Source organism: Gallinula chloropus, assembly GCF_964237585.1.
Source record: "Gallinula chloropus genome assembly, chromosome: 2".
Classification (NCBI taxonomy): Eukaryota; Metazoa; Chordata; class Aves; order Gruiformes; family Rallidae; genus Gallinula; species Gallinula chloropus.
The window spans coordinates 23009293-23029477 of NC_140086.1; the positions used below are offsets into that span (position 1 = coordinate 23009293).

Sequence of the window (20185 nt, forward strand, 5' to 3'; positions counted from 1 at the left end):
TCTCCACGGCTCAGATGGTGACTTCCACACAGCACGGAGGAGAAGCAGAAGAGCCAGACAATTAGAGAATGTTACTGTGAGACCACAGAGAGCCTGGCAAGAGGGCTCAGGGGGTAATTTGCTACCTGAAATATTATTTTGGTCTTGGGGGGAAATTGGCAAATCAATTATTCTCCTTAAAGTGCTTCTTTTGGGCATTTGAAGCAATCAGAAAATTCAGTCCAAATGAGCCAGGTTAGGTTAGACCATGCAAATAGCAGAGTGTGAGAGGAGAGGAGTGGAGGCCGAGCAGTCCCCCAGGACAAGGGGAGTGACCACCAGTGGAGCAAGAAATGGTGACCCCTCCAGCCCACTCTGCTCTTCGCTGAAGTCACACTGCAAATGAAGACCTTGACTTTCCAAATATCCTTGGCTTCTTTTAAAAATGCCCAAAACACTTTCTTGGATCCAAAAGGATTATTTTTATTTTTTTCCCCTGCATGTTGCCAAGTAATCAGTTCTTGTTTGATCCAAATAGTTTTTCTCCATTTTCTTTCAGTTTGGCCCCCAGATAAGTGCACACAACTCAAGTGCATCAATTAATGGAAAGCATCCACACTCAGCAGCAAAGTCAGTCTGCTGGCTGGTCCCTTAGGAGGTACTGATCGTGACTGCTAGATGATGGGATTTTTTTCCAGCTAAGAGTATTTCAGTTTTCATCTACTCTCTTAATTTTCTGAGTTGGTCTCCTGGTACTTCAGTGCCAGTGAGGTGGGATCCCTGCAAGGGTGATTCTCATCCAGAGCACTTGCTACTGCCCAGAGGCCAAATGTTCGATGTGGTGGCAAACCTGAACTCCTCTTTCTCTCCTGGAAGTGGTTTGGGGAACAGCACGGGCTTCAGGTTGTTCCCAACAGGCAGGAAGGAATGAGGCCACCTTCTTGAGGAAGAGGCCTGCACTGCAGGCTCCAGAGGTACTATGACACCAAGTCTCTGGGCCAAGGAATGGGCCCTGGCCCCTTTTACCTGCCAGAGTAGATGTTGTCCTGGAAGACATGCGAGGTGGCAGAAACTGAGTTTCACCTTATTCGTGGTTCAAGACGCTTTTCCCATCTAACCAACAAGTAGTGCAGCCAATGGCAAGGGCATTGCAGGGGAAATGCAGGACAGGCAGAAAGAGGAGAGGACATGGGGACATTGGCATAGAGGAAGAGATGCAGGTGGGATGCAGCAGCCCCAGAAGTTACTAGCTCCCATGAGGAGGCAGGTGCAAGCTAGATTTGTAAAAGATCATGTGAGAAGCTATTGCATGTATCAGAAGGACAAAAAATCAGTGCCGTACTGCCTAAGGACAGACAATGGCATTGTTTTGGCTCAAATGCCAGAAAAAATGTTGCAAACCAAGTGATCCTGTCTACAAAATATATCACAAAAAGCAGACCATGGTGCAAGAACTTTTCACCACCCTGAAGCAGCACCCATCAGAGGTCCTCGCTGTTGATGCTCACACCTTTCCAGCACTTTGGTGTGGTGGGTCTTACCACTGCTAGGAAGGGTGCTGGGCAAATCCCCAAGCCAACGGTCCTGTACAGGAACCCAAAATTATTGCTTCTGAAAGGGGAATCATTCACCCTCCCCGGGAGTAGGAATCAGTGGCACTAAAGACTCATGACATATATGGAGAGCATAGGACTTTCTTATAGGGCTGCATTCCTGGGAAACCATCTTCCACCTGATTTGACATGAACAATAATCCTTTCACTGGGCCACTGGCAGGGAAGGAGGCGGCTGAACTACTTTCTCTTCTTGTTTTTATTTCAAACTCCCTGTGCTGGTAGCACCACGTCAGCTGTATCAAAACTAAAATGTCTTTTCCTGTGGGTTTTTTTCCACCCAGATTTTCTACAAGAGCAAAAGTCAACATGACAACATTTTACGGAGCCCTGTTTCTGTCTCTATTTTATCTATGCAACCGATGCCAATGGAAACATTAGCCACTCTTTCAAACAGCAAGCTGCAGAGGCCAGCAAAATACATGTGGTTTATACGTGTAAATGTATATAAAACATTAAAATTATGCCTACTTGTGCTTTTTTCTTCCTTCTATTTTTAAAAATAGTAAAAAGTCATGAATGTTTGAGGGAAGATTTCAAGATGAAGCCCTTTTCTAAGTGTTGTTTTGGCAAGAGGAAAGCCAAGAGTAGATTCTCAGCTGCTTACATGGATGTGGCTCCTCTCTGAGAGCAGGGATTGACACCAGGGAAGATCTGGTCTTCTGTGGGTTCAGAGATCAGACCATATAGAGTTTCTGTTCCCTGCATGTCTTCCATTTTATGGGCAAACAAATGTTATCTATTGTTAGCTCTGCAGAGCCTAAAGAAGTACAGGAGGAAAAGCTGGGTTGTGTCCCACCTTAGAGCACTGTATTTGTGTGCAAGTCGTTATTATTTTCATAGGTGGGTTCAGATATTCGAGCTATCTATCTGTGTGTAAATCACAATATATATGCCACACAGATTCACTGGTGCTGCAGTCAGTGAAGCTGTGGCATACTGTCCATCACACTGAGGGTGAGGGAGCCAACTCATGTCCCCTGATAGTGCCAACTGTGGGCTCCAAATGTGGAGGAGTGGGAGGGAGAAGGTCCCAAATGCAGGAGACCTCTCTCTGAGAGGCATCATGTCCTTGTAGCGGGAGGAGGAGGGTGAGCCTTTGTACCCTGGTCCCAGGTGGGATGCAATGCATTTGTTTCTCAGCAGGCTTCAGCCTTTAAATATCTTTTATGTATTTTTCCAGTCAGTGCCCATGTCTCATTGCTTTGTGCTCACTTGGTTGATTGACACCATGGAAGAGACTGGTTTGATGTTGGGGGAAAAGTTAAGCCCGTTCAGGGAATATAGGCTTTTCTGACACTTTTAGCGGGATTCCCTGGCTCTCTGAGGGATGGGTGCTGTTGCTTTCATTTCTGTGTCCGTCTGTGTGCCTTAAGGTCTCTGTTGCTAGTAGTTCTGGGAACCTTTGCCGATTACAGCAAGTGCTGGGTGAAGTAGGGGTTTCAGTCAGAAATTCAGAAAATCTTCCCATGGAGGAGTCATGCTCAGCCCCCATCAGCAGGGAGGCACAGCGGGACCTCTGCTGAGCCCCAGGAACTGGGAACAGCACACTTTAGGGTGCCATTATCACGCTTTTTCTGAGCATTGGTCATTTTTTTTTTTCCACTTACTGGCTGAAAATTGTAACCTTCACAACATATAATTAGTGCGCCCTTATAAACACTGTGCATGGCTTAAAAACTCCTCTGGGCTCTTGTCCTGTAGCAGAAACACACCATAATAGAGAGGGAAAGGGACATTTTTATGCCGGTGGGCAGAGGTGCTCTGCAGAGCCGTGTGATTGCAGTGGGAGGACCAGCTTTACGCGGCAGCTGGGCGGGCACAGGTCCGCAGATGGCTGCTGCGGGGAGCTCCGGGGGACCCTTCCGGCTGCCTCTGGCCCCTTTAGGTGCAAAATGGCTGTTGAGATGTTTCGTGACCATTTGAAATGCGTGTGTTGTGCAGTCTGCTTTTGTGAAGGGGCCTTTAAAGAAGCCAGAAGCATTAAAATCTTCCCCCCAGGTGCACACATTTTTGACAGACTGATAGAAAGTGAAGCCCTAGGCAATGTTGAGCTCTCTTTTTAAACTATAACCCCAAACTTTCCATTGTGCTGTGCAAATATTGCCATTAAGTGAAAATACACATCTGTAAGTTGTGGTACTATTTTATTTGGGGGTGTTGATGGGAAGTTTCAGCCTTCTATACTGGATTATATGTAGCACATGTAGTAATTGGGAGGGGGGGGGGTATGAAAATTCATAGCTTTATTCTTGTTCTGTTGAACTGTCACAGGTTTCCCAGCTAATTGTGAGTATTTTCTGTTTCAGTCAAGAATTTTTGACAGGAGGGTGCTGCCTTTGCACTGAGGCTTGGGGGGCAGCTCAGGATCACAGGGGACTTTTCCCCCAGAGATGAACTGCCCCGGGAAGCCCCACAGGGTGGTGTTGGAAAGTTGGTTTAAGAGCTGTACTGGAGAGAGAGAGAGATACATGCATCTTGCTAAATGCTACTTAAATCAGTGGTGCATGGTGTTGATGTTGAGTGAAATATCCCAAGCACCTGCTGCTCTCACATTCAGAAGGGGGATGCAGAGGAGGGCGATGGGGCTCATTAGTCCCCACACTGCCCACCAGTCCTGACCCCTCCATCCTCCCTCTGCCTCAGATGGGGGAAGCCCTTCCAGCACCCTTTTATGCCCCATCCTGGGTTGTCCTTTAATTTTTCATATTTTTCTCTTTTGCCTGTTGCAAAGGGACCAAAGCCAACTCCAGCTGAGGCTGCCCCGGCCTTTGCGCTTGCAGATGCCGTGCAGCTTTACTTCTGCTTCCACCACAGCCATCTCTTGTGGTTGGTTCCTGGTATTTCGTATCCCCGGCCCCGGTCAGTACCCAGCAATGACTCAGAGGAGCACAGGAGTATTCTATTGTTGCTGACACTTTGCTTTTCCTCCCTGCTTCTTGCAGGTAAAAATCTCTCCCTCCTCCTGGCCTCTCCTGCATCCCGCCCCTGGTGTGTGTGTACGCTGCAGGGTTCTGATGGGGTGATGTGCAGAAGATTTGGGGGAAGGAGTGGGTTTTAGCTAGAGTTACAAGAAATCTGAGATGCCGGTGTAGTGTCTCCTGCGGGATAAGGCTGCTGAGGTGAGGCAGGTATCGCTTCGCCCCCCTTCCCGGGAAGTTTTTCCTGGAGCAGCGGGAGAAGCAGAGGGGTCAGCGGGTGAGGATCAGGGGTGCGGGGCCGAGCCTGGCCAGACGCCTCTGGGGCCAACCCGCAGCCCCACAGTGCTTCAGCGGGGACCACCGCTGCCTCATCCTCCATCCGGGCGGAGATGCCGGCCACCAAACACGCACCTCTGCGGCTCTGAGTAAAACCTCAGCCACGTGTGGTTCCGAACGGCCCCAATTTTTAGACAGGCGGTGCAGTGCCCGGGCGCGCATCGCCGCGGTGCCCGGGTACGCGCGGAGTGCCGCGCTCCTGCCCCTCCGCTCCGGCACACCAGGCGCAGAAGGGGTTGTTTTCTTCTGCCGGAGGCTGGGGATGCGGGAGGAAGAGGAAGAGGGAGGCGCTTTTTCTGTACAGGGACAGGGTTAAGAGAGCATCAGCGATGAGACCAACCCCCCCGGCGCAGCCAGCTCCGGCGAGCCCTTGGTGTTTGGGTTGTCCGGGCGCCCGTGATGGTTCCAATGTGCGCTCAGTATGACAGATGACCTATTGAAATAATTTCGGAGCAGTGCTGGGGTTGCCAGGACAACCAGTGCTCCCTGGGCTTGCGCCGGGCCATGTGACAGCCGCCTTGACGTCAGCTGGAGGCAGAGCCCGCGGTTTCGGCCGCGCAGCCAAAGCCGTGTGAGAACCTGGTGGATGCTGGATTTATCCCCGCCGCCGCCGCCGCTGCTGCTGTTTCTCAGGGGCTGCCAGAGCATGGACTATTAAAAACTTGCATTTCTGCAGCGTGAGGTAACCCTTTGCTTTATGTTCTCGTCAGGTATTTTTTTTCTTTTAAAAAAAAGAAAGAAAGAAGGAGAAAAGCAAAAGGATAGAAAGCCGCTTATCGTGACTGATGATTATTTTTTGTTCACTTGTTTGTTTTGGCTGGAAGTTTGCCGTGATGAACAAGCCCGGCGCTATCAGATAAATGCAAAGCAGCTTCCAGTTACTAATTCCGTGTGCAGCACTGCAAAGCTGAGTTAAATATAGATTAATGATCCACGAAAGGAGAATAAAACTATGTTGTTCTCCTTTGACACTTTAGGAGTATAAATGAACGCGAGTCATCCTGGGCTAACGCGTGCGGGAGTTAGAAGTAGTGATGTTGGGGCGTTGTGCCCACTCGGGCATCTCCGCGGCTCTGTTGGAACCCGCAGTTTTCTAACGCCGTCCAGTTCAGGCGGGTCTGTACCCAGCAACGTTCAGTGAGGGGGAAGGCAGCGGCCACAGCAGCAAGGAGCAGCCTGAAATCCAACTCCCAAAGTTCCAGCCTTTAAATCATCTTTGTTCACGCGGAGCCCCCGCGCCCCGGGCGCTCCCCGGGCTTTCTGTGCCCCCTCTCCCGGGGCACGGGGACCCCTGCCCGTGTCGTGTTTTCATTGGGGAGGATCAAGAGCTTCCTGAAAAATTATCTGAAATATGCCAAGAGAGCAGCGCTGCTGCAACGCAGGCTTTGCCCTTCTCCTCACACGCACACGTACAGCTTGGGCTTTGCTTTTTCAAATTTTTTTGGCGTTTTTTGTTTTGCTTGGGTTTTTTTTTCTCTGTTGTGGGTTGAGAGCGGTTAGAATAGCTAAAAAAAGAACTGCAGTACGAACAGCACCACGGCAATTGAAAAATGAAATGCTCTTTGGGTCTTTTTTTCTTTTTTTTTTTTTTTGTGAAAAGAAGAGGGAGCTCGGGTCTCTTTCCGTACCGCACTCACTCGGGGTGTGGGGGTGTGTGGGGGGCTGTTACGGGGAAGGAGGTCCCAGGGCTGCTGAGGCTAAGTGCCGCCGCCTGACTTTGTTGGTGTGGGAACATATAGACTTGTTTGAAGAACAGCTTACAGCTGTAACGTCGCGTGTGTTACATCCTGGAAAAGTATCGTTCTTATCTTCCTGTTCCCTTCCTCCCAAAGTTCAAAGGGTTTATTGATAATGGCAATGATTTTGTAAAGCAGCTGCCACTCTGCAGCAATCACAGAGCTACAAAACAACTTAAAGCACAGAGCAGTGGAAGATTTAAAAAACAAATATCTGTGGCTGTTATTCTGATGTTGTTAAATGCAACAGAAGTCATTGTTTCAGGAAGGGAGCCAAGGCAGAGGTTAACACTGAAAACACTTCTGAAAGGAAAGTTATGGGTTAACGCTCTGGATTTCACTGCATTTGGCATTCTTAAGAGAGCAACAAGGATAAATGCATCTGAAATCTCTAAACCATTTCATTTGGCGTTATCTCATCCGTTCTTTCCCATTTAACTCTGGTGCCCAAATTGTCACTGTTCGAGGGGGGTGAAATATTTTAAATTTCTGTATTGAATTCGCTGCCCGGTGCCAGCGCATCAGTGCCTGGGGCATCCCAGCCGGCTCCTCGTAGGTGAGTTTAACCAGGGTTTAGAGGAGGCTCGCAGCTTTGCTGGGGCTGCCCGGTCTTCCCGCGGGACACGGGGCTCCCAGTGCCCGCACCCGGAAAGCTGACCAGGCAGAGCTGGGCACAGCTCCCTGGGGCACCCTGCTTCGGCTGAGGGCGATCCTTGCCCCCCACCTCCATGGGAGTCTCCCCGGAATCTGGGTGATGGGGTGGGACGGGAGGGCAGGGGGAGGTGGATGGAATCTGCTTACATCGGTGGGGCAAGTCCGGCGAGGGGCTGGGGCAGGGAGTTTGGGGACCGATTCGAGCCAGGCAGCACCTGCCATTCAAAAAAAGTCATTCATCTTCCCATCTGGAGGGTTTGTCTCCACACGTAGCTGTGGTTGTCTGCCAGGTTTGACTTTGTCAGTGTTGCAGTGATGCTCAGGGAGGGCTGGAGCTTCACCTCGTTCATTTAAGTTCGAGTACAGCATCCTGCAGCATTTGCTGCCTTGAAAACACCTGCAAGGGGAAAAATAATTGATGCGGCTTTAGCGTCTGAGCTATTCATTAGCAATATGTTTTAAATGGGGTGCTCATCTCCAGCTTTAGCGATACTGAGCAAGTCTTCAAAAGGCACTAACGACCTGAGAGAAGATGCCAAAATGCCATTAGGGTCCTGGCTGCGTTGTGGCAGGAGGTCTGAAAGGCAGCGTTACTGGGGATGCGGGTGAGTGCCGCTGAGGTTGCAGAGGGATGTGTCCTGCTTGGCAGACTCTCCTTGGGTCTTGGGGGGTCTCTGAGCAGCCCATCATCCTGGTCTCCTGAGTCCCAGACATGGGGATGGCTGAGCCGCAGGCAGACAGCTGGCAGGCAGTGCCAGGGTCTGCACCGGAGGAAGAGGCACGGGTCCCTCCTCAGGGGCAGGGCAGGGGACGGTGCGTGAGAGTCGTCCCAGGGCTGTGAGCCTCTGCTCGGTGAGTTCATGCTCCCACTTTCACTGGTCAACACTGTATCTCTCCCTTTCAATGAACACTTGGATTTTACTGTGGGAGTGTGTGAAACTGCCAGGCACTGTAGCGCTGAGCATCCCGCTGTCACTGCCCTGCCACGGTTTCACCCACCATGGGGAAAGAACAAACAGCTTGTAGGTTCCTTCTTACTGCTGCAGCCCATCCCTCATCTTCTGCCGGCACTACAACCGTGAGACCACCAACTCAGACTTGACATCCTCTGACATAAAGAGAAAAAAAATGAGATGCACACAGGCTTGTGACACTCCACCTTCTTCTGGGGAGGCCAGATTGACCCTCATACCTCCCAGCAGCCTTCACATCATTTGCAAATGTCACCCTTGCACACACACGAGGAGATCCGATAGTCTCTTTGTCCATGGGGGAGCAGACTAGAAATTCCTGAGGAATCAGAGCACTTTACCGTAGGAGAAACCTTGGCTAAATCCAGGACTGAGGTATCTTGGAGTCACTTCTCACACAACTGCATACAGCTAGGGAAATTGAGCTGTTGCACCTAGGCTAGTAATAATAACACCCCACTCAAGCCTTTGGTGTGCTCTACCTTTATCTGTTTGAGTTGATGAGCAATGACAATCTAAATTGAGGCTAGAAACAAAATAAAGCCTAAAACACCCTTGCAATGCAAAGCACTGACTCCCTGACTTTTTTTAACCTTCCTTTCGAAAAAACAAAAAAGAGGTTTCTGTTGTCTTTTTAAAGGTCCTAGCCACTACTTGAGGCAATATTTCAGCAGGGGATGAGGGGGGAATAAAATCCCTCGTGGGGGGGGAATTGTCAGACAGTGGAAACAGCATGGAGTTTCAGGCTCTTAAATGACATATTGCAGAAGACGGTCTCCACCCTGCTAAAAATCATTACATTGTGCTGATTTAATGTCCTGCATCAACATTAACAGCAACTGTTTCAAATGATAACTGAGCTGCAGCAGAGATTGGGCAGTTCTTTTCCAGTTAAACCCAAATGCCATGTGTGTGGTGCTCTGGCTGCAACGTGAAAGTGGACCTGATCATTGGTCCCAAGTGAAAGTAACAAAAACCCTAACTCTGGAATGGTTTTGGTAGTCATATTTTTGAAGTAATCTTCCACAGAGAGCCAAAATCCATGCAGACAATTATAGTCAGATAACAGTAAAAAAAAATAGACTGCTTTGGCTGTACTTTTGCTGCTGTTAAATTTATCTTCTTAAATAGCAGGGAGTATGGGTTGAGGTTTGAGAAACAGTAATTTTGTAATTATTTTACATGGATTGAATTATTCTGTCATCAAATTTGCATTTCAGACAGCGTTACAGTATGAAAATATAATTAGAAACTGTAATTCAGGAATTGCTGAATGTGATATTTCCCAGAGGGAGCACTGTGAAGAAGCTGCCCTCACTACAACTTTAGCAAATGTTGAAATCCTATAGGTGGAAAATGTGAAGCCTGAGTTGTAAAGTTCCTCTCCCTTCTGTGGTCTCAACAGGCTGTCAAGTTTCTGCCAAACTTCATTTTTCTGTAAGATTCATTTCCACAGAAACATCTAATCATTAAGAGCTGAAGCGCTCAGATCCTATTCTGCTGAATTTCAGTCTGGCTGTGCTGATAGCTGCTGAATTGCTTTCAACCACCAAATGACACTGAGATAATGTAAGGATCTGATTTACAGGCAGAAAAGCCAAGAAGCTCATCGTTTGGGCTGAAACGCTGGTTTTAATTTGCCCAGTGCCCAGCACTGTGCCTCCTCTCACAGGGGAGAGCAGAGGATGGGGCTCAGTTTAACTTTCTTTGTCTTCTTTTGTAGTTCAAGACATTTTGCTCTACATGTTAGGCTAAGAGAGTTGGGCTTGTTCAGCCTGGAGAAGAGAAAGCTCCAGGGGCATCTTATAGCAGCCTTCCAGTGCCTGAAAGGTGCCTCTAAGAAAGGTGGGGAAGAACTGTTCCTGAGGGCATGGAGCAATAGGACAAGGGGTAATGATTTTAAACTAGAAAAAGGGAGGTTTAGGTTGGATATTAGGAAAAAGTTCTTCTCTCTGAGGGTGGTAGATCCACAATATGTCCAGAGATGTAGTGGAGGCCCCATCCCTGGAGATATTCAAGGTCAGGCTTGATGGGGCTCTGAGCGACATGACCTTGTGAAGATGTCCCTGCTTACTTGCAAGGGGCTTGGACTAAATGATTTCTAAAGGTCCCTTCCAACCTAACCATTCTATGATTCTATGTTCACAGTGTTGTGCAAAGTTGTAGCTGCACAGACCTCACTGATGTCAATCCTTACAGTGTTTTATTATTCTTATTACTAACGTTGGCTTACTACAGATATATTAGCTGGAAACGAGCACATCCTCTCTTTTTAGTTGGACTTGGGTTGATAAATCCCATCTGGTATTGTCTGAAACACTACTTTGGAGAGCATCATCCATACCCAAATCTTCCTATAATTTTGTGGGGGCATTGGACAAGCCCATGCATGCTGCAGAGCTCATGATGCACAACCAAAGCTAGCTTTGGGAGGAGGCAGAACCTGAGTGTGGGGCAAGTTTGGTGTTTTGATGTCCCCATACATCTCTCTCACAGTCTTGCTCAGAGGAAGTCACAGTGCTTCTCCAGAGGGGAAGTCAAGGCAGGGCAGAAGTGTAGGCCTCTGAATCCAAGTCTGCACAAATAAACCAGCTGGATGGTGACATGGTTCCTAATGGCTATGGGACACTGTCAGCCCCAGTGTGCTCTGAGGAACAAGACCCTTTTCCCATACCTGCCAAGGACCACCTTCCTTCACCCACCTACACCCCACCCTGGCACTTTTCTGGGGTGCCAGGGAGGACGTCTGATCCATCATTCACATTTTGGGTGATGCACGTCCTGCAACCTGGATCTGGTATTTGCAATGTGAGCAAAGGGCAGGGGCTGCAGGGCATGGCTGCAGGTGATCTGAGAAGGGATTTCTGAGCAACAAGGCAGGTTGGCTCTTTATGGCCTTGCTCCGGAAGCCCCATGTGAGTGCTGGGTGGCAGGTGGGGCGTGAGCACCTCCTGAGCAGCACACCAGCATTTTTTCCCCACATTCACTTAGGAACACCACTTTGAGAAGGGCAGGAGACAGTGCTTCAGCTGCCTTTGTGCAGGGAAGCGGGTGCATGCTGGGGCTGAAAGGCTTTGAGACAGGTTGATACCTGCTGCATTTGTCACTAAGCCTCTTAGCAGCGCACTGGATTTCACCGTCCAGAGAACAGGGACTCGGGAGAGGGCTGGAGCCGGGCACCACAAGTGGTGCCACACGGGGAAGGGAGAGCCCTGGGCAGGCCTAAGTGACCAGGCGAGGGCAGGACAGGGCCACGGGTGGACTTGCCACTTCTTGGCTGCTCTGCGGTCGTCTGATGTGACGGGGGCTAAAAGGGCTGATCTCTCTGCTGGATGCTGTGATCAAAACAGGGCTGGGGAAACAACACACAGTCAACTCCTGCACAGTACTTGCTACCAGAGAAGAAAGTTTTTGTCTCTATAAGCTTTGTGCTGCTTCTTATTTTATAGAAGTTACCAGGTTTTGGAGAGACCCCAGATTACATGTACAGATGTTTGATCAGACAAGATGATCAGGCAGCTTATGGGCTCTCTCCAGCGCAGACAAGTTACTGAGGAAAAAGGTCGAAGTTAGCTTCTCTCCTCACCAAATTCCCTTGCTCCAAGAGTGAGCACATTCTCTGACTATGCCTCAACACAGCCTTTCTGCATCTCCTCCAGGACTACAAAAACACAATGGACCCAGCTTATTTGAAGTGTCTAACTGCAGCTGAATAATACGCGCAGAGACTTCAGCTATGAAGCAATTCAGCCCCAAGACCCTTTAGCTCTAAAGAAAATATTCTGCTCATGTTGTGTGCATGTTCCTAATGGCAAATCTGAGTTGCCAGGGGGAAGCGAACACAAAGCCACTGATTATTTCCACAACTGCTATATGCTTCCTATCACAACACTATTCTTTTGTGCAGAATGGCAGCATGATTGCCGAGTCCTCTTTAACTTCACCATTTTAGCAAGCCCAGGTCCAATTAGAGCAATTATATCCCAGCAGAAACACTGTCTGTTGTCCTCTGGACCTGTCTGTCAAGTGTCCTATTCATAGCTGTTTATCTTGCATGAGGTTTTTCACATAAAGTTGTTCTGACCCTACTAAACCAGTCTCATCTGAAGGGTAATCTCTGGCTTTGTAGACTTTTTTCATCGGCTGATGTGAACAAGAAGAGTGCAAAATTATGGCTGGCCAAGGCTATCTTTCAGTCTAACCACAGTCTCCTCTTGCTTGAATATTACTGCTGATTTGGCACAGCACGCAGATTTCACTTTCAATTATTTCATTTCATACTTCACTTTCAATCGCTGTACTACTAAAAATTGAGGATTTTATCAGAATTTGCAGCACTTTGCCACATTGGAGGGTTTCCTTAATCAAAATCCCCAACGTGAGTTGCAAGGCATGTAATGTTTGATGGCACATGATGTTAAACCACTTACAGCTCTGAAGTCTGTGTAGAACTGTTCAGTCACGGAGTTATTGAAGAGCCACCTTCTTGAAGAAGGTAGTGGGCACTTCTGCAGAAAGACCATCTCGATTTTCCCTTCCCTCTGCTGTCAGAGCACGATGAAGGAGCTGACTGACTCCTGCAAAGGAAGCCTCACTTGTTCCCAGTGAGGTAAAAGCTGAGAAGCAGTGTGCAGTGAAAAGGCAGAAGTGCTGGGACTTGGGAAGGTCAGGGGCAGTGGAAAGGGGAACTCTTTCTGAACAAACCCCAGACTTTTGTTTTCTCATACTTCTCCAGGAAGGGAAAATCCAGGAGGAGTGTTTGAAGGCTTTTTCCTGAAACAAAATGGGTTCTTTTCTGATAATTCAAAAGTAAGATTGCCTGTGAGAAAGCAGCCCCCATCCCTGCAGCTGGCTCCATGGTATCCATGGGAGTCCCGGCCAGCACACACAGCAGCACTCAGGCAGGGTCGCTTTAGGAACTGAAAACACAAGCTCAGACCTTAGTCCTTCTTCCTCCAGCATCATTAGGGCTTTATTTCCTATTTCATTTCTCTTCTGCTAGGTTTTAGCCCATGTAGGAAGGCAGCTGGTCCCTTTCGTCAGGAGGATGTGGGGAGCCGCCAGCAGTGGTGGCTCAGATGTCACCTGTGCCTTCCCCCGGCGCAGGATGCTGCCGGCAGGAGAGCCATGCCTGCGCTGGCCAGGGCTGCAAAGGGCCCTTGGTCACACTAACGTCAAGGAGAAATGAGAGCCAGTGAACCAGCACCGCCAGTTGTTCTATGCCAGCTCAGGGTGGGGAGTGGGGGTCATGGTGAATTTGTGAAGATCAGTTTATTGTGGAAAATGTTTACCTGGATCTGCAGCCTTGACAGATTCAGTGTCTTTCCCCACAGTGGCGATGGCCTTTTCGCTGTGAACGGTGAGCCACGAGCTGCCGTGCAGGGTTAGATCCCCCCCACTCACCGTGTCCACGTAGTGCTTGTGATGCCCCAATTAGAGAAATGCAATTGTCTCAGAGATGACAAAAGGAGACCACAGCGCTAGTAGGGTGACTGCTTGCCTGATTTTCACTCTTTTTGTTAGACACTGGCACCCTTGCAGAAACCCTCACCACCACCACCACTTAATTCAGAACGTCTAATTAAAAATATTTGTCTATTAGTTCACTATGGGTCAGTTGTTGGCTCACTGTGGCGTTGCTCCCGTACTGAGAGCCTGTAGAAAACGCATCCTTCCTGTGCGTGGCTCCCACTGCACCCTCAGGGCAGGGTGGTGGAGAGCCAGCTGGGAGAGAAGGGGTTAAAGCAAACCACGGTTACCAGTTTGAGGCATTTTCAAAAATAGCAGCTTTTCCTTTGTTTGCTGAATTCCCCGTGCTTTTCCAGTGCTGTTCCGATTATTCATTTCTTTCCCAAAATAACATTTTTGAGCAGATGAATGGCTTGAGCAGGGAGAGAAGGGGATCCACAGCCGAGGACAGCTGCATGCTCTCCCGTGTCTGAGCTGCCCTTGGATGCTAATGGCAAGTACCAGGCAGGTGGCAATTCCCGGCCTTTCAGGGAATTTTGCCCCTCGGCAGCAAGCCTGGCAATTCCTTCCATGCCAGCCCTCAGTGGTGCTCCTCAGGGGCAGGCTCCAGCTTTGCACAGCTTGCAGCTACTCTCGAGAGAAATGTCTGTTGTTATTCTTTCAAAGGGGAAGCCTGAACCCGTCCAAACGGCTCCCAGCTACAGAGAGGACATGCTCATGGCAGTGTGGTGGGAAGGTGCCTTGGCAGGCAGCATGCTCCTGTCATCCAGTGTCTTTGTAGCCCAACTTGACCAGAAGCCTCTCGTGTTGGTGGATGACGCTTTGAAGGAAAAGCAGGAGAAGCCTTTGGGAAAGTAAGCCCGAGGGAGCCTGGCCCCAGGACCAGCGCTGCAGGCAGATCCCTCTGAGCCAGGATGCAGCCCCACCCCTCAGGGTGGCTCGGGTGTCCTGTCCTTCAAAGCTGACCCTGGAAAGCAGTTGCTCTGCAGGGGATCCCAGGAAACACCCACCGGAGCTGTCTGGAGACATCCCTCTCTTATCCCTCACAATCAGACACACAGCCAAACACTGCAAGCTTCAGGAAAGGGTGCAAGCAGCCTTCCCCTGGGGATGGGCAGTGTGGGTGTGTGTGTGTCAGTGGAAAAGAAGACCTGAAAGGAATTAAAAATTAAATGCTCACAGCAGCAGCTTGCTGTCACCATGTCCCAACAGTTCACCTTCATTGTGGCTGGCTGGCTGCCCAAGCGCAGGGTGGGAAGAGAGGAGCATCCCATCCTCATTGCCCTCGCTGGAGACTGGCCAGCTCTCCTACAGCCCTGGCAGGGCGATGGAAAGGAGCTGCCCCCCCACTGTGTGCGGGGGTTTGGCACACAAGAGCACTAGCTCTGCCGCATTGGAGGCAGCAGCACCTGCGTCTCTGTGGAAATCCCCAGAGTCATACTGAAAGGCATGGCCCAGGGAGGTGGCCAGACCCAGATGAGTCACACACCACTTGGACAGATGCTGCTGCTAAATACGGGGTGCTGGGGAGCTTGCCTGGCCACGCCACAGCCCTCTCTCTGGTTTGGGGTCTGGAATAGCCCCAGCCATGGGCATGCTTAGTGCTGGCAAAGGGATTTAGATATATAAAATGCCTATCACCATATTGATAAACATTATTTGGAACCACTCTGATGGCATTTGAGGTGCAAGGGTCAAGCCTACTGAGGTTGGTGTTCAGGAGTCCAAAGGTTGAGCCCCACTGGGGCTGGCATTCAGGGATGCCACTGGCACATAAGTGAAGAGCCATGTTCACTGTGGTGGAGAGCAGGACCCACATACACACAGCGTGGGAGCAGGGCTCTGGGCTCTGTGAAGCTGTCAACAGAGGACTGCCAAAATCAGACTGATGCCTGGGTGCAGAGCTGCGATGGAGATGTCCCAGCTCCCACCCACTTGTATCACCAGAGAGCACCAAACAGACTCCATCCCCCAGAGCCCTCCTCCCCAGGTGGGGCTGCCACTGCCCATCCCACCATTCCCACCTCCTCTGGTCCTCCCTGCTGGGCATTTCCCTGCACCCATCAGTGGTGCCAGTCAGGCTGCTTCAGAGCCCCAGCAAGCCTATCACAGAGCCCAGAGCCACTTGCATGTCTCAAATGGATCTAGTTCAGAATCTCCCCTCCATACCCCTTTCCCCCAGAAGGGAAGAGCTTGCTTTTCCCAAAGCCTTGACATTTCTTGCTTCAGCATTAACATTCAAGTAGGGGACAGGTTTCCTGAGGTAAAAGCTGTGTCTGTACTACAGCCACAGTGATCAAAACCCCTCTCTGCCCACAGCAGTCCCTATCCCAGTTCTGCTCCCAGCCGATCCATATCCTCCCAGCTGGTGCCCAAGCCCAGCCTGGGACTGAACCTGTGCCCCTGTGCCTGTCCCTGGGCAGGTGGCACATGGTCACTGTCCAGGGGGGTGCAAAAGAGGGAATTTCTGTGCGGGTTGGTTGCTGTGCTGGAGAATGCACTCGGATGCATTTGCTTTGAGGTCACAGGTGATGTGGTAAATGTCATCAGGCATAAGTTGGTGGGAATCCTTGGGGGAAAAAATCTTAAAAACAGAAAAGTGTTTTTTCCTGAACCCAGGGCTGGGGAGAGCTCCTGAGCTGCCAGTTCTGGCTGCAGCCACCAGCAGGAAACCAGCCTACTGAAGCATGACAAAAAGGCTGGCAGCACCGCTCTGTTGAACAAAGCAGCAGGTTTTTAATAGGACCAGAGTGAAGGAAGTGAGGAACGTGGCTAGGAGGAAGGATAAAGAAAACCCTTCAATCTATAGAGAAACAGGCATCTGTACAGAGGGACATGATTGTGCACGGTGCCGACCTGACTCTGTACAGAGGTTTCTTTCCCCGGTGTGTGGGTTTGATGCTGATTTCACGTTGTTCCCTAGTATACACACTTCATGCTGTCTGGCTCAGTTCTAAACCTTTTGTAGCTTACAATCCATTCATTTTAAAGATGGGGAAACGGCAGAGATGGATTTCCAGTGCTATGCCCCTCCTGCTCTGCTATTTCTCCAGGATCAGGAAATAGTTATCCAATTGGCAGATTGTTATTATTATCACATTACTATTATTAACCCTCTCAATGAGAGACCAACGTGATCCACTTTTCTAATGCTGCATTGTGCCTAAAATCTGTTTTCTAAACCCTCCTTTGGCTGAAGCCAGCGCCGAGTGCTGCTGAATCCCACCGCAGCGCCCCGGCCGCTACAGCCCCATGTAGCACCATGTCTGCCGTGCAGTCAGAGCTTTCAGGGATTTCGTGTTCTGCTCTGCAAGAGGGAAGTGATGCCCTGGTGCCCTCTTCACAAAACTTCAGGGTTGGAGGAGGTAAAATGCAAAGGAGATTTCTGAGTGCAGCTTTCTCCTGGTGCTTCTGTTCTTGTTAGATTTAACCTGTATAGTTTTGGCCTTGGAGCCTAACGCCAGTGGGGTTTGAGTGTGCCAGGGGAGCATCTACCTATCTCCTTGCCTGCAGCTTTTTGAGGATGTCTGATTGATATTTTTTATTACTTCCTCTGTCAGATGTGGAGGGTTTTCCACTTTCCCTGGATTTCCCAGGGATATCCAGCTGCCCGTCCCTCTGCTCTGAGGCTGCAGCCTCCTGCTGCCCTGGGGACATCACCAGCTGCATGGCTGGTGGGATGGTGCTAAACCTCAGCCTCACTCTGCATGCTGGAAATGCAGCTCATTTATCAGATGCTGAGCAGAGGCAGGTGTTGTCACTCGGCGGCAGCTGGCAGAATCCGTCAGGATGGGATTCTTAGGCTGAGGTCCTTATTTAAACCCCTCCACATGTAACTCAAGGGAAATAATTTAATTTCATTGACCCTCCCAGTCAGATGAACGTGACCATGACTATGATGTCTCAGCAGGTTCTTTCACGGAAACCATGGTATGGTGCACTCCGATATTAATTGCATCTTTACACCAAAGCCCTGCAGAGCGCCAGGATACTGGCTGGGGTTTTTTGAACTGCAGGGTTTGGCGATGCAGGACCCTGGTTTTTAGTAAAGCAGGACATGGGCATGACTGCATGAAAATGTCATGTTTTTCCCTTTCACTTGCAAACATATTATGTGCTTGTATTGCTCCAAATAATACAGGGCACTTAGGAAGACTGGCATTAAGGCTTTTTTTTTTTTTTTTCAGAAGCATTGACTATGTTTTAATCCTTGCTGGCCTTGAGCAATTGTCTCCTGGTGAACTCACAGAAGGGTAGGTATAATTAAAGATCTGTCCTCTGCAGCCTGCCATGCATTTATAGCTACACAGCTGCTCTGACTAGTGAAACAGAAATATGCCTTTCCAGAGGAAAGCTCAACAACAGGAAACATTTCTTTTCACAAAAAATCCACAAGTTTTTCTTCCAAGCATCATCAGGTAGAAGCAAAAACTTTCTTAAATTTCTAGTTCCACTAAGCGTATGGCTCTAATGCACAAGTCCTTGCCTATTCCTTCTTTAACCGAAATGAGCTCCTGTTTTAAAGGACAGTCATTTCATCTAGTAGTAAAAGCCTATTCAACCATTTGCATGTTTCGTTGGTGTTTGCATCCGTTGTTCTATATCGTATTTTATGTTTTGCTTCAATCTTTCCACTAAAGAATCGGTGGTGTCCAAATTATCACTTCCCAGCAGGACATAGCTCCCTATTCCTTATCTAATTCTGCCAGTAGGTTATTTTATCAAGATTTCACAGGGTGCTAAAATGTGTCCACGCAGAGAATACTGTGACAGGCTTTTCTCCCAGTCATTCCTGAAATCCCCCACCCCACCAGTTGCAAAGACTTATGATCGCTGCCTCTCAGGCGCCTGGCGCAAATGGAAGCGGTACCGTTGCGTGACACGCTCATTACTTCAGGCGCTGGTCTTGAGAAGTGCTGGGTAATTGGATGGTTTGTCATGGCTGTTTAAGCACATTATTCCTGAAACTGACCCTCGTCCGATCAATAAAAGGGTCCATAAAATTGTTTAAACATATTAAGAACCATGGGATTTATTCCAGGAATCTTTATTGCATTTCATTATAAGCCACGGAATCTAATATACAAAGAAGATCATTTTAATTATAAGTGGGCAAAAGGAAGATCTACGCTGCTTTCCCACTAAGCACTATCAGCAACATGCACCTTCTCCATCTAATGCAGTTTCATAAACTAATTAGGTTTAGTGTTTCTAATGGGAGCAGTGGTTAACTGTATTACATGGCTCCCAGGAGAAATTGGTATCAGATGAATTTGTTAGGTATTGTGGTATCTGTTCTCAGTTATTTTTTCCTGCTCTGAGGAAACTCGTAAGGCTGCCAAAATGTGGGCAGAGAGTTTCAACGATGGGCCACAACCATTTTTGCGGTGCTCAGAGCTGCCCACTGGAAGCTCATCAGATAGCCAAGGACTGTGGTGTTCCTCTCCACTCGCATGGCTAGTTTTTGTTTTACAAAGTGTCCCTCACTAATGTTTCCTACTTTATTGCTATTTCAAATCCTTGGCAGACAATTTTCAGAAAAAAAAAGACAAAACTCAGATTAAGGTGGTGACCTGGAGCAGCAGCTCCCTTCCACCTCTGTTCTTCCCCGTTAAGTGGACAGTTGACAGCTTTCGTACACGTTAACTTCTTGACTTCTTGCATATAAGCACCTGACAGCCAAACAGCAGAATCAGAAGTCTCCTGTGCCCTACAGCATCCAAAGTATCTGTGTTACTTGCACAGGAGCAGCCTTCCTTAACACTGTCATTTATAATATTTGAAACACAGAGAAGATGCACCAAAGGGTGAATATTTTGTTACATGAAGTACTTTCAGTCATTAATATCTGAGGGTCATTTTTCTCCCTGTGAAGGAACAGGTGCACTGAGGCTAGTGGGGAAAGGATGCCCAGCAGCAGAACTCTACTTGATGTAGCGCTGGGGATGCGGCATCGGGATGTGGTAGTGAAAAGTGATGTGCCATGGCCTGTGCACTGTGGCCATGGGAGCAGCCCTGCATTTTCAGGGACCTGTTGCATGAAGGTGATAAACACAGGGTGCCTCCATGTCTGTTATGGAGAAGAGAAGGCTCCAGGGTGACCTAATTGTGGCGTACCAATACTTAAAGGGGTCCTACAGGAAAGTGGGGGAGGGGCTGTTCACCAGGGAGTACAGTGATAGGACAAGGGGCAATGGCTTTAAGCTTAAAGAGAGTAGGTTTAGGTTAGATGTGAGGAAGAAATTCTTTACTATGAGGGTGGTGATGCCCTGGCACAGAAGTCGTGGAAGCCCCATTCCCGGAGGCTTTTAAGGCCAGGTTAGATGGGGCTTTGGGTAACCTGGTCTAGTGAGGGTGTCTGTGAGGTCCCTTCCAACCCAAAGCATGATTCCATGTTTGTCATGATGTGGGGGAAGCACAGGGCAAGGTGCCTTCCTGCTATCACGCCAGAAACTGCCCTGGGCGTGTCCTGGAGCAGAGGGATGGTTTAAGTGCCTACAGCCTTT

General features: G+C 49.1%; 1 protein-coding gene across 1 annotated transcript in view; it reads left to right on the forward strand.

Moving 5' to 3' along the window:
• Positions 1 to 5421: 5421 nt before the first annotated feature.
• The window catches only part of NCALD (neurocalcin delta), a gene marked incomplete at its 3' end in the record, with an annotated part of 49891 nt that continues 35127 nt past the window's right edge, over positions 5422 to 20185 (forward strand). Inside the window, exon 1 of the mRNA XM_084260213.1 lies at positions 5422 to 5531. The remainder of the gene's footprint in view (positions 5532 to 20185) is intronic.